Raw genomic sequence first — 18,152 nt, 5'->3', positions numbered from 1 at the left:
CATAATGCATTGACCTAGAATGCAAATGAAAAACAAGGAAGGATTATAACTTTGTGACTCAGTGTTTTGATCCAGGGTGAAGGACTGAATTTCCCAGCTTTCTTTGGGTAGGAATTTTGGGTTGTCGGTTGAGTCCGTATGGTTCTAGTAATAAATGTGGGTCACACTGTCTGAGAAAGAAACATAGTCTGCCTTCAAGAGATGTGCTACTATTATGACACCTGGGGGGTGGAGGACTAGTAAAGAGGAGGTAAACAAACAAAACATGCAGCAAAATTCCAAACTTCTGGTCCACAAATATTTACTAATACAAAGCTGACAGACCTGCTGCTTAAGTTCTGAAGTCGCCAAAAAGCTCAGTCCAAACTGCCTTGACATCATTTCCCAAAATATTAAGTACAAAGGCCAGATTCAGGTATGTCACTCATGCTTTCCTCTATATATGCTTCATTGACCTTGACCTTGCACTATTCATAAAATTCTGACCCATCCAGACACGAGAATGGCAGCAGCATTTTGAAAGCTCTGGGCGGTATCCAATGAATGCATCCCGCCAGTGCAAGAATTTCCACTTGCACAATGGAACTTCCTCCTCTTCCCACTGTCTAGCCCACCAATCTGTTTGGGGGATTATTTATTAATATTTTTATTGTTTTGCAATAAATTCTAATATGATCATATTAAGGAACACATGCTGGACAACTTTTTAAAAAGCAAACCAACAAACCAACAAACCTGATTGTCTTTTCATCATGGTGTAGGGGTGTGTGTACACACCATGATGAGTATATGTATATGTATATGTATATGTATATGTATATGTATATGTATTCATCATGGTGTACAAATGCCCCCACACATATCACAAATTGTTCCTAGATGTATTGATAAGAAATATAATCAGAGAACAATGACCCTTGAACAGAAAGCTTCCCTTTAGAATCCTTAGAATAGTGTAGGGATGGGGAACCTGTAGCCCTGGACTACAACTCCCATCAGGCCCAGCAAGAATGGACAGTGGACAGGGATGATGGGAGTTAAAGTCCAGCAATGTCTAGAGAGTCACAGGTTCCTCATTGCTAGAAAAGAGTATGCAGTCTTCTCTTGATACAGCAGGATAGTGAATGAATACTGACCTTTGGTGAAGATTGGGCATCTCGCTGTAATGTTCTTGAATGTCAATTTTCAGATTTTCAAGTCCATTTCAAATAACACTTTAAAGTCTTCTTTTTACAAATTACTTTGCCATAAAAGGCATGAAAGGATGTGAGAAGAATGCTCAGATCACAATTGTACAATGTTCTCTCCCCCCCCCCCCATCATAACTGAACTCAGTCACAGTGACATAATAAAGTGCAGTTATCCATTTGATTGGCCATTAGACTACTTTCCATCTTGGCTAATGTCCTCATAACTTTGTCAAACAAAAACATAGTCAAAGTGATACAAGAAGCTTTTTCTTTCTTAAAAACCAACGTTGAAAAAAACAACTGAAAAGTGGAAATTGAAAATCAGGTGTGGCATTTAAGAGACTCTGAAATGTTTTCTTCTCCAAGCTTCATGGGAACAATAAAAGCCCAATCCACAGCTAATTGGAATGAGCTTCCAAAACTCATCAAGAAAACAGGTGTTTTCCTGTTTTCCTGTCAAGATATTCCTCTTGCTTAGAAATATTCTAGTCAACATTGCGCATATGTGGGAATTAGGGCTGTCATGACATTGCTTTTGTTTTTAACTCATTCCAAAGTGGCTTGAACAGGCGAGAGCACATTTCTGTGAGTGTGAGTCCTGGGGGAGAGGGGTTAACTTTTTAATCCTCACTCTGCTTTCCTCATAAAAATTGTAATATAGAAATTGTGAACAGCTGCTGTTTGTTCCATTAAGAGAAAACTTCCAAGCATCAGTCAGTTCATCCAGCATCAGTAAAGGTTTGGGTTTTTTAAAAAAATCTTTCCCAGTACCAGAACCCCAATCCAGATTGCTCCAACCCTGCAGTCGCCTTTTTAAAAACGTTTAAAAAGACACAACAACCAAAGATCTAAAGCATCTCATCTAGATTGGACATCAGTGAGAATTTTTGGGTGGCCACATTTCTATCAGGTCCAGGAAGATCTTTACAATGTATCTTCATTTGAGTTCTTTTCCAAATCAAAATACCATTATAGATAAGAGGAAGAGCAAAAGTTGCTTTTCAGAAATAGCTCGTGGTGCTTTTTCTCAAGGTCAAAATGCTCCCCATTCTGCACAGAGGAAAGGCATTCTTGTTAAAGAAAATGATTGTGTGTCAATGGGATTTAGCTTTTAAAGAGGCCCCCGAGAGACAATTGGCTGTTGTTTTACCCTCCTGAGCATGCTAACACCTTCATTGTCTTTTTCGGTGGTCCCAAGAAAGCCTGCCAGCACTCCCCATTTGAGATTGGCATCAGGGTGGTGGGATGTTTCTTTGAGGGCTGACTCCCACCATCTGTGCTAATATGGGCTCCAACATCGGTGTAGGTCAGGGATGGAGGAACTTTTTCAGGGTGGGGGCCCCATTCCATTCTGGGGGCCAAATGCCAGTGATGGGTGGAAGCAGAGGTAAAAGCAGGCAGAGAAAATGATGTAAATTCCACCTTTGCACAGCAAGGATAGTTTCTTCACACACTTGGGTCCCATATGCACTATACATTGAAAGCCACATCTTACCACTTTGAACAGCCATGGCTTCCCGCGAAGGTTCCTTGGAATTGTCGTTTGTTAGGAATGCTGAATAGTTAGGAAACCCCCTGTTCTCCTCAGAGAGCTACAATTCCCAGAGTGGTTTAACAATCAATCCCTCTTCCCTCTGGGAATTGTAGGTGTCTGAGCAGAACAGGGGGTCTCCTAACAACTTTAAGCATCTTCCTGCACCAAGTCTACCCATCACTGGTTATGTGTGGACAAGGTATCACACTGTTGGTGCTGTGGGTTAAAGCCTCAGCGCCTAGGACTTGCCGATCGAAAGGTCGGCGGTTCGAATCCCTGCGGCGGGGTGCGCTCCCGCTGCTCGGTCCCAGCGCCTGCCAACCTAGCAGTTCGAAAGCACCTCCGGGTGCAAGTAGATAAATAGGAACCGCTTACCAGCGGGAAGGTAAACGGCGTTTCCGTGTGCGGCTCTGGCTCGCCAGAGCAGCGATGTCACGCTGGCCACGTGACCCGGAAGTGTCTCCGGACAGCGCTGGCCCCTGGCCTCTTAAGTGAGATGGGCGCACAACCCCAGAGTCTGTCAAGACTGGCCCGTACGGGCAGGGGTACCTTTACCTTTACCTTTTATCCCACGCAATCTGTTAAGAGTAAAATCTATTTGTTTAAGCTTTTTGGATGGGCCTTAAATTGGCACATCCTCAGAATGGGAGCCTGTTTCTTATTTTGATTCTGTGCAGCATGGTGGACATTGGGGCTGTTTTTATACACAGTTTCGAAAGCAATCCTATTTGTTATGCCTCAATTTCTATATCTTGCACTTTGTGGGTGGGCTTTGCTGTGCCCGAACATGAGTCCCTCACAATTTACAATTGCCTGTCAGAAGAATATTATCTGTTTGGTTCAGAAGTGTTCTGGACTACATTTGACAGGGGGATTATCAATAACATCATTGGAATGCTATGCAAATGAGGCCTCCTAAACAGATTTAAAGAAGAGTGTATTCACTGATGGCTTTTTTATATATTTTTAAAAGAACAGTCTGCTTTTGTAAATTAATGTTGGATGGCTGGAAGACTGACAAGCCAGAGAAGGTTTTAATAAAGATTTATTGTGAATTTTGGAAATATTTGGGTAAGCTGCTTTAGTTCAGCTTGAGAAACATAGACTGACCAGATTTTCCAGGCATCAGTCTGGAATTCTTCTAGAACTTTCTGCCTTCATCACTTCCTCCCTACTCTCTTGCTGAAACTAGTAGGAAGTACATGGGCCCGTCCCCAGAACATAAAAGGTTCATGGAGGGCAGGGAAGGAGGCACCAAGTTCAGATCCATTCTGTGAAACTCCACCCACTGCTGTGAACAGCAAGTGGTGGAACAGCAACAAATATTCACGGCTGAAAAACCCAACAAGTGTGGTATCTAACATGCCAATCATGTACTGTCTACAAGAAATATCAGATCTGAGTGTCTGGTTTGCAAGATAAAGCCTGGGTCCAGAGACAAACAATTTGGCCTGGTAATTTGGGAGCAAACTGTGCCCCCCTTGGTAAATGTCTACAGGGAATTATGAAGTCCAGTTTAGCCTAATCCAATTGCTGCTTGTGAGATTTTCCAGTGCACACTTGGATCACTCACGCTTGCAAATACTCTCCCTTTCATTTTAAATATGAGTCAGTTCCAGCAGTGGGTTGTGGGTAGGATGGGGGGGGCAGTGCTCTCCTAACCTCTCAACAGCTGAGTTGTTGCTGCTTACTGGGAAGGAGAAGGGGGAGGCGTGGCAGGGAGGTCAGCGCAGTGCAGACGCACCAGAGGAGTGCCAGATTGGCTCCGCCATTGTGTTTGCACCACATCCATGTCTCCATCACTTCTCAAGTACTAATATCAAGAGGCATTTCCTTATATGACATGCCTGTGACACCGACATATAAAATAGTTGCTGAGGAGAAAAAAGTAAAATACTATTGTCCGAGGTCCATATCTGCTGGTCTGACTACTTGGAAGTGGATTTCCTAGGAGCACAAGCATATCCCAGGGCTGGTTCAGTCACATATGTGATGTCACCCCAGGAAAACCACAGCATCTGGAAAGATCCTTTCAGTAATCAGTAAAGCATGCTGATTTGGGTCTGGCTGAACAAAGGGATCTTTTTACATACAGCCAGTTTTGCTATCTCCCCACCCCATGGGAAGTAGCAGTATGAAGACAGTGTAACGTCATCGTTTTCCTGATGTTTGTAAGTTTAGACATATCCTCAAGCTGATGAAGAAAGCTGAAGAGAAAGGTACACTGCAGAGCTTTGTAAAGTGCTGGTCAAACTGCCAATATCTCAGCCAAAATACGTTCCTAACTTTTATGGAACAAAAAGCGTGGTTTGCCATATGTGGCTTACATTTCATCAAAGACATATTTTTCATTAAGGTGATTGACACAAAGTATTCCTCACTCTCAAACACAACAATAGTTTAGGGGGACAATGGAATACTTATTGCAATCTTCAGAGTACTTTTCTGCCCTTTGAATGTCAGTGAAAAACCTAACTTAAATGGGTTGAGGAACTTATCCTCAAGGATTCCAGATAGAGCTGAATCAAACTAGTCAATCCAACAATTTTAATAAGTTTCAGTGAGGGTGTGTGGGTAAAAATACTCCTTGAAGATTGTTTGGTCTTCAGTTGGTGGGCAAATATTTATTATGATGCGTTTTTATCATCTTCATCCAAATAAGGCCCATGAAATGGCTTACTAATATCAATGAGAATATCAATGTGGAAACAATGCCTGCTCACAAGCTCACCACCTGAGACACAACACAAAAGGTAAAGGGACTGGGAGGGAGGAGGAGAAAAGCAAGCTCCAGAACTAATTCTTAATCACAAATACCTTGTGATGAGCAGCAAGAATGGAAAAAAATGTGGAAAGCAGCCAGAAGTTAAATCTTTTCTTTTTACAAGGTGTTTCTTTCTTTTCTTTTTGTTGTAACTTGAAGAGGGAGCTTGACTACCCTTAGCAGCCCTGATGTGTTCCTAGGACAGAAGGCCTCATGGGAATGGCACTACATACTTTGTAGTGTCATTCCAATGGGGCATTCCGCCCCAGGAATGTGGTCAGACAAGGCTTTGATGACCTCATACTTAAAGGTAAGACCATTCCCCGCCCCCCATAAATCCTTTACATTTTCCCCACCATGGGTCAGTAGTTTCGTGAAATGTGTAGGGAGAATTAAGTCCAGCTTTAATTTGAGGTGCAACATTGTACATTCCAGTTTAAAACATTTTCGTCTGAAATTGAATAATGCCAGACATTTTGAATTAAAAACAGTAAAAAAAAAAGTACTGCGGTGGCTTAAACCCTAAAGGTTAAGGCACTTAAAAGACTCTTTGCTGCTTTTGCTGCAAGTGACTAATACATCTGTCCTTGAATTAATTACCTCAAATGCCCTTTAGTTTATCCTACAAGCTGCTGAGAATGTTCCCTGTTTCTGATTTGTCTAAGCTAGTAACCAAGTTTTATTGTCTTCCGTAATAGTGATTAATTTGTGAAAGACAGGGAGAGGAAAATAAGAAAGGGAGAGTTCAGTTTTTTAAAAAATATATACAATTAGTTAAGACTGGAACTTCCTGGCTCTTTCAGTGAACATTACATTGTTTTCCTTTTCTTCTGTTCCATAGATCAGTATCAAGAAACATCACCACAAGTTTTTGTCTTGCAAGTGACTGGTTTCATTAGTTAAGGCCGGTTTGTATATTGTCATAGCATCCTCTCTTCCCTTCCAGCAATTCACAAAACCATGAATATTTCCCTTTTCTTGTCATCTTGTCGCCGGTGCTGAATGTCAGGATACAAGAAAGCTTTGGGATAATGGTGATGGCTAAATCAGATTTTGAAGAGCTACTTGCAAAGGAAATCTGGGATGGAAAAATTAATTTCAAGCGTTGTCAAATATTGTAGCTTACAAAAAACAGCAAGCCACCATTCCTATTGGAAACAGGTTATTTTAATTACAGTAAGATTTGCCTTTGTGAAGTTCAAGGGATTTCCAGTGTAAGACTGTAAGAACAGCACTGCTGGGTTAGATCAAGGCCCAAGTAATCTGGCATTCTTTTGTCACTAGCAGCCAAGCCCATCCTTCCAGAAGCTCAGCAGCAGGCTCCCAAATGTGATGGCCCTTCTCCTGTTGTTTCAGACCCTCCAAGTGTCCCTATTTAGTGAAGCCATCCCAGTTTCTGATCTGATCCCAGAATGTCCCACTTTTCCTTAGGATGTCCCTAATTTCATTGGAGAAATATTGGAGGGCATGGAGTTATCTGACCCCCGAACCATCTGAAGGCAATCCTGTTTTTTAAAAAATGTTTAAAGTTTTATTATGTTTTTATATATTTTGGAAGCTGCCCAGAGTGGCTGGGGGAAACCAGTAAGATGTGTGAGGTATAAATAGTAAAATAGTAAAATTATCAGTATGGAATGGGACGTCCCCATTTTCATTGGAGAAATGTTGGAGGGTTTGCAGATCCCCTCTAGTCCTCCTCCTCAGACTTCTGATCTGGGAAGACGGGGATGGATAAAGAGAGGCTCCAGCCTTGGGGGAGTCCCAAAGACCAGATAGAGAGGGCTTTAAGGCCACATGTGGCCTCCAGCCTGTGGTTCCCTACTCCTGTTCTAGCTATATTTTGTTACCACAGAATCAGCAGTCTGGAACTCAGTTGTGCATCCATGGTGGAATTCCTCTCTCAACCTATGAACTGATCGGGACCCTGCAATCATCATTTGGGGCCCTTTCTTTTCCAGCTGTGCTGCTAAGAATTTCTGGCGTGGAAGTAGAAGGGAGTTTTTGTTTTGTTTTTTGCTTTTGATCCCTCAGATTTGGACAAACCAGAAAACTGCACAAGCAAATTCACAGTTTGCAAATTGTGTGCTGTTGCACATTTCTTGTGTGGGGAAATGTTTTTCCTTTTTTAAAAAGTCTATCTACATGAATTAAACCTGTACTTAATTAGCACAATAAAACCATCAAATTAGAAGGCAGGGACAAATACAAAATGGTACACCTTCTGGTGTGAATGACAAAGGCCATACAGTGGTACCTCTGGTTACGAACTTAATTTGTTCCTGAAGTCTGTTCTTAACCTGAAACCGTTCTTAACCTGAGGTATCACTTTAGCTAATGGGGCCTCCTGCTGCTGCCACACCGCCAGCGCGCGATTTCTATTCTCATCCTGAGGTAAAGTTCTTAACCCAAGGTACTACTTCTGGCTTAGCGGGGTCCGGTGTTTGTAATCCAAGGTACCACTGTAGTTTCTCCCCATATACAAATTCAAATACATGCAGGTGTGGACTACTCTAGTCTAATTTGAACAGGAAAAAGTGGATTAGCAACTAAATGATGCTCAAATGCAGACAAGTTCTATATCAGGGGTCTTTCTTCTGCCGCATCTCCCAGGGCAAACTCAATCCTCCTGTCTCTTGGTCTGGGTCCCACAGATACAGGAAACATCTTTTAGAAGAAGAAAGGGGGGGAAGAAATGATTCTGGGAACCTCACTTCATTTTTTTTTAAAAAAATGAAAAACTAAGTGGGGAAAATTAAATCAGTTACATAGTTGCATTCTTTGGCACAATTTTTCTTCTCCTTCGCTCGTTCCTCCATGTGTGGAAAGAGAAGTGTTTATTTAATGTCTAATAATAATTTAAGAACATTTTCTTTCAGAAAGCTTCTGCCATCCTTAAATGTTCCACAGTGCCAATTTCAGCTGAAACGTGGAGGAGAGCAGTTTATTGCCATATTGCCTTCAGCATCTCTAGGATTATTAGGAAATGAGAGGTTGGTTATAACCCTGCAGGCTCACCTGCTTGCTCTCCTTATCCCTTGACTAGAATTGCCAGGCGTGTTTGAAAAGAAAATGTTTGGGGATATCCAGAACACATTAGAGGGCTATGAAGTTAAGGCAGCAGGTGACATGGGCAAAATATGCTTGCATTGCAGCAAGGTGGAATTCTATGATTCTATGAAAGGCTACAAGCCTTAGTAAGCACACATGGAAGTAAGTAAACCCCATGGAAACAATGGAAGTTATATCCAAGTAAGAATGGTTAGGAGTTATTGTGTGTACATGACAAAGGGAAAGGTGAGAGAACCGCAAATTAAATATCATTCCACAAATTTATTTATTTATTTATTTATTTATTATTATTATTATTATTCCCTGCCTTTTTCCCAGATGGGCATCTTAAAGATAAAGTAAAAGCAACTCTTGGCACCAGTGGGCTTCCTTTGGTCACCTACAGCCCACTGCCATTGTCTATTTCTCAGTCTAACCAACCTCACAAGGTCGTCGTGAGAAATGGAGGGAGGGGACACAAAGTATGCCACCCTGAGCTCCTTGGAGGTAGGGTAGGCTAAAAATAATAATGAACAGATGATGTTTTATTTTGCCTCTGTTTTTCTCTGATAGCAACAAGGGACTTAAGCAGAGTAAGCTACAGGGAAGGCATTCTACGTCGTCAGGTCACAACATGAATTTTGTCAGGCAGCTCAGGAGTGATCTGGCTCCATAACTGGCACCGCACAGCAGTTAGCCTGACTACAGCATAGGCATGATTGAGGATAGTGATGCTGCACTACATGTGAGCTTAAACTGAGGTAATAATAGCAGAGTGGTACCTTGGGTTACAAACGCTTCGGGTTACAAACTCTGCTAACCCAGAAATAGTACCTCGGGTTGAGAACTTTGCCTCAGGATGAGAATGGAAATCGTGCACCGGCGGTGTCAGCGGGAGGTCCCATTAGTGAAAGCACGCCTCAGGTTAAGAACATTTTCGGCTTAAGAACGAACCTCTGGAACAAATTAAGTTCTTAACTTGAGGTACCACTCTACCCTCAATCTGGGATGGGGGTATATCTGGTGCTTATTCCACATGACTACAATTAAGGATTATCAGTATACAACCTGAATTCTTGATAGGGAGCCCTAACATTGTAAGAAGGTTCTGCTAGTAACACCAAGCAGCAGCTCCAAAAGACACTATAATTACTTTCAGTTCAATGTCGGGAGGTGGGGGGGGGGGTGATCAGTGAAATGTATATTGTGTTATTTTCTTTTCCTCCTTTTTTGTGTTGGATGGGTATAACACCCAAGAAGGGGTCTGGCTTGTTCTCTCTGGCATTAGAAGGCAGAGGAAATGAGAATGAAATCCGTTTCCAAGCTGACATGAATTACAGATCCTGGAAGAGCATTAGAGAGTGGCAGAAAGCACACAACAACAATGAGGAGATCCTCAGGGGATATTGGAATGATATAATTCCATTACTTTGACTTTTTATGGTGCTTCGTCACCATCAAGGGCCTGGAGGCAGCACTGTAACAAGAACCTAAAACAAGTGCAGAAAAAAAAATATCCCGCTTCAGCATATCCAAGTAAATAAGACGATCGGCAAAGCAAAGGAGAAGGGATGCCAAAATACCCCACACGCTGCACCCTCTAATACACAATAAATAACAGTCAATTGCACGTTCAGAGTACCACACATCCATGGCCCAGTCTGAACTGGCAACACACCTCGTCTCACCATTACTATAAAATATTTCACACTGAGTCCTGGATTTAAACTTTCAAAGCCTGATATGTTTTCCTGGCTTCTCAGCCCAGCCAAACTAATGGATTTAATCGAAAGATACAGCTGGGAGGAAAATCCTCTTTCAGTGAGAAAGAAGGATTTCTGACAGTGCCACAAAATGTTCCGGAGAGGGTGCCATTTGCCTTCTTCCACAGTCTTCACCTTTGTGTGCCATGAAGAAAAATGAGCCCCTGCTCCAGTCCAGAACAGGCGGTATTCGTCCTGACTTTTTGCATCAGGCATAGCGAGGTTTGGAGGTGTTTACAGAAAGCTCAGATGACGCTCTGTGTGTGCGTGTGTCCATATTCCAAATTATATCCTGCTGTTTGACAACCAGTTCCCCAAGGAATCGTAGTTCTGTGAGGCGGAAAGCATGGTTCTTTGAGGGAAGCAGAGTACTTTGAATGTACTTTACAAGTATGGTGAATATGCAGCCAGAGAAACAAGGGGATAGAAGGTGTATTCGTTGTTGTCATGGTAAATGCAAGAAGAGGCAGAACGGGCCTTTTCCCAGCCATGGCAAGGCTTTGCCAGGCAAGGATTGCTGGAGAAGTGGGTTGGAGGGTAGTGACAGGCACCCAAAGCTGAGAACTCCAAAGGCTAGTCAGAACAAAATGGAGGCAAGCTGATGCCTTCTGGCAACTGTTTTGAGAGGAAAGACTCCAAATGATAGTTTGTCCTACCTGAGCCAATAGGGTGTGTGTGTGTGTGTGTGTGTTTGCCATAATCTCTTTATACATGCGCAGGGAGACTGATGATGCACACTTTTCTGGTCCTACCCCTACAATCCAGCTGTTCAGCACAGCATCTGTAAAGGGGAGCCTGTGACTGGACTACAGAATGAGCATGAGTTCTAATTTTCAGATATTGTCATTTGTGGTGGGGCCAGCAGAGCCCATTGGCATGATCCCACATTCACTGCATGTGGACAATGGGCAGTCCGCTCTGGTCTCATCTCTCCTTCTGAATCTACAAGGTGAAGTTGATTTTTCTCATTGGACAGAAGAGGAGGAACACAGATAACTCACCTTCATTGTGGACTCACATTGTTGCTTTACATATATTCTAAGGATTAAAAAAACCCCCAAAGCCCCTTGATATGGCAGACCTGCCTCAACACAGGCTATATCCCTGAAGAGCCATTTTGGTGTAACTGTGGTTGAAGACATTCTATATCGTTCATTCTGTGGTTATGCAAAGTGTTTGGCTGCCTCGAGGGCTCAGAACGTGAATCTGGATCATCTGTTAATTAATTCACAGCTAATTCACTGCAGAAATTGTTGACTCCAACAGTTTTGGGGTGAAGTTTCTGCCTGGTGAGCACAATCTTGCCGGCTGGAACTCTGCACAATGAAGAGCTTTTAATAATGTCTATTTTTCCATTCTCCGTATTTAGAAATGTGCCCATGGCCAATTCTTTAACAATCTTCTTGAAACATATTGGATTAGAACCTTATCCACTCCAAATACTGACAAAGTGGATTGTTTATTCTTTTTTCTGGTTCTCATTATTTGCCTTCTATTTTGCCTTGGGTGAGAACGAAATGGTCTTTTGTCGTCTTCTTGGAGCTGTTTTCAATCACACAGGTTTCCATAACGGCCAGAAGATTCTGAAGCACCTGATCTCTTTTTAAACCTCAGCTAAAAGGCTAACATTTTACAAGAAGTTTCAGGGGAAATCTATTGTCTTTCAGCAGAATTCACATTAGGCTATTGATATTCAGCTGTGTCCAACTCCAAGTGAAGGGCTCAAGTCCCATGTGAAGAACAATGTCCCTTTGAGGGGGAAGGTCTCTTAGGGAAGAAGCCATAGATCAAGCAGTAGTGTACATGTTATGAAGTCTCAGGCATAGCTGACAGCTGCATCTCCAGGTAACAGAGCTATAAGAGGCTGCTGAGTTACATCCTTTAGATAGCCTGCCTTAGTATGTGACAGTTCCATAAATTGTGTCCTCCAAATCATGGAGAGCCACGTGTTGCGATGAGATCACCAAACTGCCTTCTTGTTGCTGGGGTGGGCTCATTTGGATGACCTCCTTGCCTCATTGTTCACCCCTGTGTTACTGGGGCAGATTTCTGTCACTTGGGGTTTGATTGGCACATAAGGGGCTATTTAAGGGGCTGCACGTGGTGAAGCATCGGGCAGCGGATCTCCTGCCCTCCCTCCCTATAATTTTAGGTTGTGTTTTTGACCTTGCTATGCCCGTCTAGGGGTCATCTGTTTTTGGAGCAGGGGCCGGTAGGAATTTTGCCACTTGGCTGATTGGCTGGTGCCATTTGGTTTTTGCCTACCGTGTGGCAAATCGTCACAACTTTGTAAGGTTGGGGGTTAGGCATTGGTTCATTCTTTGGTGGAGGGGATTATGGATTGGCTGTGCCTGCCCCTCAATTTGGTTGCTGCTGCTAGGGAATCCCCTTAAAGGAATCCAGGGGCTCGATTTGCTCTGTCCAATCCCCTCTTGGGGTAGGCCCATGCCAGAGTTCCTGGGAACATCTGGGGTGAACTAAGAGGCGGAAATCCACCTCTGTGCTCCACCAGTATGTTTTCCCTTACTGACCTCTGGAGGTTCCAGTTGTCAGTCCTGTTCCTGCCAGTGCAGGTTCAGGTAGTCTGAACCAATGCCTAAGCAGCCACTCACATGCTGTAAACAATAAAGTTGTGGCCAAATTAATGCCAAAAATCCTAAACAAATCTTCTGTTTCCTGTGTGATTTATTTTGGAGGGGGTTTGGGGGTCTTCACACGCAAGTTCAGCTACTTCTTCAGTTTACTACATTTTAAACCACAATTATAAGTGGCCTGTGCTTTAGACGCTGCCAAAAAGAGTGAATGCATACGTGCTGACATTTGCACGCAACAAGAACACCTTTTTGATTTTCAGCCTGCGAATCTCTCATATATGTTCCATTTTAAAATGAAGGCACATCTGAAATCTCTCCCTCTCCCTCCTTCCCCCAAGATTCTTCTTTTAATATTGTCAGCATATTAATATTGTCAGTGTGGGAGATAATGCAGAAGAAAAACTCAATCTGCATTCCAAGCAAGGAAGATTCTGATCTGTCTCGGAATGTAAACATCGCTAAAGTTGCATCGCTCCATTATTCCGCCGAGTTTCCTTCAAGCATACAGACACAAATATGATGGTGAATAGCATTTGTGCCAAATGCTTTAATTGGAAACATAGTTGTGGTACCTTTAATTAGTGCTGTTCTCCATCTGAAACAGTCTCCATTTCTTTCCTTTTTTTAAAAGGAAAGTGTTTCTATGTAAACACTGAGTGCCAAACCAAAAACTTCTATTTTGCTTCTTTGCTTCCAAATACAATTAAATCAAGTATGCTATATAGTCTAGTTAATTTGCATGCATATGCTGGCCTTCTCATTAGAATAGCTTTACGTTTCTCTTACATAACATACTTTCCTTTTTGCTCTTTTCCTTGTATTGCGGAGGCTTTCTGTGCATATGTATCTATCCATCTGCCCAACCACATCCTAAGGGACCCAGGGAGAGAGACAGAGACAGAGGGAGAGAATCTGTTTTATGTCTGTGCAAGTTGTTCCACATCTTCTCTTCCCAGTCCCGCAGTGTAACTGAAAACCTATTAATTTATGTTCTGCAGCATGTATTCCGATCCACACTAATTAAGAATGCCCTTCTCCTCATCCTTGACCACATGCCTGCAGGGCTCTAGAAGCGGAAGCAATGAGGTTCCCTTTTTTTGGCACATCCCTGCCTTTCTCTGAGGTTCTCTGCACATTTGGGACCCTCTGTGGTTATCTCAACAATTTTGACAAGGATGTTTGTGGCCGGAGTTTCATAGCTTGAAGGTGACAAAATGAGTAAAAAATAAATCTGTTCACAAATATTTTTAAGCAAGCTGTGAAACGATCCGTTTTATAATTACGTTTTCCTTCACAGAAGAATTTTCCAGTAACAGCTAAATTTATCTTTAGCAACCTTTTACTCCCTTTCCCCCATTTTCAGGCGGTCAAGGGTTTTCATGTGGCTGAATTATACATGTAAGCTAGCCCGAAGGCCCTTTTAAAACTTGAAACGTCATTTGGGGAGGGACCGCTGAGATCAGAGAAGCAGCAGTGGAGAGAAGAAGCAGATAATAGATGAGATTCTAGTGCAGAAGGTGCTACCAGTGAGATGGTACCAGCCAAGGCAACAAGAATTATCTAAATCCTCTAAGGAGCCATCCTAGATCTCATAGTCATTTATTCCCCTTACAGTGGTACCTCAGGTTAAGTACTAAAATCGTTCCTGAGGTCCGTACTTAACCTGAAACTCTTCTTAACCTGAAGCACCACTTTAGCTAATGGGGTCTCCTGCTGCCACTGCACTGCCAGAGCACGATTTCTGTTCTTATCCTGAAGCAAAGTTCTTAACCTGAAGCACTATTTCTGGGTTAGCAGAGTTTGTAACCTGAAGCATATGTAATCTGAAGTGTATGTAACCCGAGGTACCACTGTACTTGAGATGGCACATTCTTACTATTTATATACAGTATTTATTTGAAAGCTTATAGAATGGGCTAGCAGTGAGGCTCTCTAGAACTTTAGTAAGATTGCATATGCACAGACTGGGGAGAGGCAGAAGGTCTTTGTTCAGTCCCCAGTACAGTGGAACTTCGGGTTACGTACCATCCTCCTTATGAATGCTTCGGGTAATGAGCTCCGCTAACCCAGAAGTAGATGCTCCTGGTAGCGAACTTTGCCCCAGTATGTGAGTGGAAGTGGCGCACTGGCGGCGCGGTGGCAGCAGGAGGCTACATTAGCGAAAGCGCGCCTTATGTTAAGAATGGTTTCAGCTTAAGAATGGACCTCCGGAATGAATTACGTTTGTAACCGGAGGTACCACTGTATCTTGAATTTTTAAGAAGGAAGGAAGGGAGGGAGGGAGGGAGGAAGGAGGTGATTTGAAATACCTCTGATAGAGACTCCAGAAAGCTTCTGCCAGTCAGAGTAGACAACACTGGAGTAGATGGAGTCTGGCCTAGTACAAGGCAACTTCCTACCTGCTCAAATTGCTCAGTTGGTAGAGCATGATCCTCTTAATCTTAGGATTGTGGGTGCAAGCCCCACATTGGTCAAAAGATTCCTGCCTTGCAGGGGGTTGGACTAGATGACCCTCGAGGTTCCTTCCAACTCTTCAAGTCTATGATTCCATGATTAAAAGGAAGTGAGGCATCTAATCATAAGCCTGCATTTTTATCAAGCTTATATTTTGATCAGGGCCTGTATCTTAAAATGAGCTTAAAGATTTTCAAATGTTCATGCCAGGCAGAAGAGCAGCTGCCTAAGAACCTTGGCAAAATGTTTTTCCTCCTAGACAAGGGGGCCCCCTGATTTATAGCAGAAAACAATTCTCAAAGTCGTAAACAGGGAATTAGAGGCTGACAGCCAAGGTTACACTGACCCTACATATTACAGAAGATAAAAAAGCAGAGATAAACATAATTAAGAGTGGGTAAATAGTAAAATAAAACCATGTGCCTCCCATTAAACTTGAGCCATATTTTCCTAAGGTTCAAAGGTCAAGAGCAATGGAAAAGCATCTAGCTGGCAGAAAGGAAGAGAGTATTTTGGGAAGTCTTTTTCTAAAGTTGTTTCTTTCTTAAACTGAGATCCTTTTAAGATTTCTTTTCCTTTTAAAAGGTTATTTATGTTATGTATTAAATATATTGGCTTAAATGTAATTATGCAAAGGAATTAGAAGCTAAGAAATGTTAAATCCTTATGCTAGATTCTTATTTCATATAGTTGGAAGAGATCACAGGGGCCATCAGCCACCAGCCCAGCCCCCCCTGCCAAGCAGGAAACATCATTAGAGCATTTGTCAAGCTTTTGTTTAGAGACCTCCAAAGGAAGGAGATCTTTCAATGATGATCCTTGACATCTGTTTAAGATAAAAATTTAAGATTAACCATCTGTTTTGGAGGGCAATAGGGCGAGGTGAGCTGGTAATTAAGGTTCCTTGTTGAGACACATGTAAGATATATTACTACTTATTTGTCATTTATAGATAGAAGAATATATAGCTTTTTGTTTCCCATAAAAGGACAGAAGGAAATGGGTGTATCTTTTGTGATTGGTTCTAGCAAACAGCCAATAGGAATTTCAACCAGGCTGATTGGACAGAGGCAGCCACAGGAGGAGCAAGGGGGCTGGATTAAGGAAATATAAGTGCTGGCCAGAATGGCAAGAGGCCAGGCCAGAGCTTGGTAACCATATACCACTGTGCCTCATATTTATTTGTCTGACAAATAAATTATTATTTTAATTTCTCTATTGCTGCGTTGAATATTTCATTCCAGCTAAGCGTTAACCACAAGCAGGGTGCTACAGAAGCCACCCACATTTGCCTCTTTGCACCAGACCAGACCAAGGCACTGTTGGAATATTTTCCTATAAATACATCTTGGCAGCAGCTGCTGTTAAGAACCATGACTGGCAGTAGGAACCAGCAGCTGCTGGGTTCATCCATAACCTCCAACATTTCTCCAATGAAAATAGGGACAACCTAAGGAATTAATCTAATTTGAATTAATTTTATAATGAAATGATTTTAGAATGTTGCATTTATTTTACTGTTGTTAGCCGCTCTGAGCCTGGCTTTGGCTGGGGAGGGAGGAATATAAATAAAATTTTATGATGATGATGATGATTAATATTAATGGAGGAAGTGGGACATTTCAGGTACAAATCAGAAACCGGGACAGCTTCTGTAAATCCAGGACTGTCCCTGGAAAATAGGGACATTTTGTGCCTATATATATCTGTCCCTAATCAGAACATACTTTTCTTCTGACAAGGGATGGTGAGTTGGGATCCTGTGATGCTTACTAGATGTAAGAGTGGCCCGATTGCATATTTTAGTTGGGTTTAATAGTTTATAACATACAAAAAAGACAAAGGTGCTTCGTACAAAACAGAAGCATCCAAACAGTAATATTTTCAGCAGGCCGAAGAAGCTACATGACTACTCAAAGCAAGCTTAGACCACAAAAAGAAACAGACTCAGGCAGAAAAAGCTGGAACCTAAAGCCTGAAAAATGATCTGGAAAAAAAGGCACTGCAAGAAGACATTTTTCATTTTCAGAGAAGCACATTTTGGGAATAAACATTCTTCATACCTTCCCAGAATCACTACAGAGAGAAGGGATGAGGGAAAGGATGAAAAAGAACAGGAGCTGTTATATGTAAATACCTCAGATGTTCTCTGAGCAAGTTTGTATAAATTTGCAGAATTAAATGATTGCGGGTTTTGTGTTCTGCTTACTAGTCCCTTCTTTCTTCATCGGCCTCAGTCAATTTTCACTTCAAATTAATCCTACTGCTTCCACAAGTTCCCCCCCCCCCCCTTAAGCAAAATAAATGTTTTTCCCCATTCCAACCTATATCAACATTTCAGTAGACATGCTTTCATTTAAAAAACACCTTTTGGCTTTCAACAAAACGAGCACAGAATTCGTCCCCCAAAGTGTCGCCATTTTGTGTGCATAGTTTGTGTTCCCAGATCTTGTCATGACCATGGTGAGCCCTTGGAGAAGCTGGGCTTGAACTAAATGCCTTTTACTTCAAAAGGGAGCACACTTGCTACTGGACCACACAAGTGTCCATTTGGCATAGAAATCCATTCTATATAGATCAAATGTCAGATATACACACTCAGCACATCTTAAATAACTTGTACGGAGTTCCACACAGGAGTCCAACTGACTCTAATAAAGTGTTTGACATGTGGAAGACTTGCAAGATCAAGTCAATGATATCTGATATTGGAAATTTTGTTTTATAAGCCCATAGCAGACTTTTCCCCCCCATGGCTTGGCTTTGAGAATAATTGAAAAAGTGCTCAACAATTATTTTAAAAAG

Source organism: Podarcis cretensis (genome assembly GCF_951804945.1).
Source record: "Podarcis cretensis genome assembly, chromosome: 3".
NCBI lineage: Eukaryota > Metazoa > Chordata > Lepidosauria > Squamata > Lacertidae > Podarcis > Podarcis cretensis.
Note: the sequence above shows the minus strand (reverse complement) of the source record.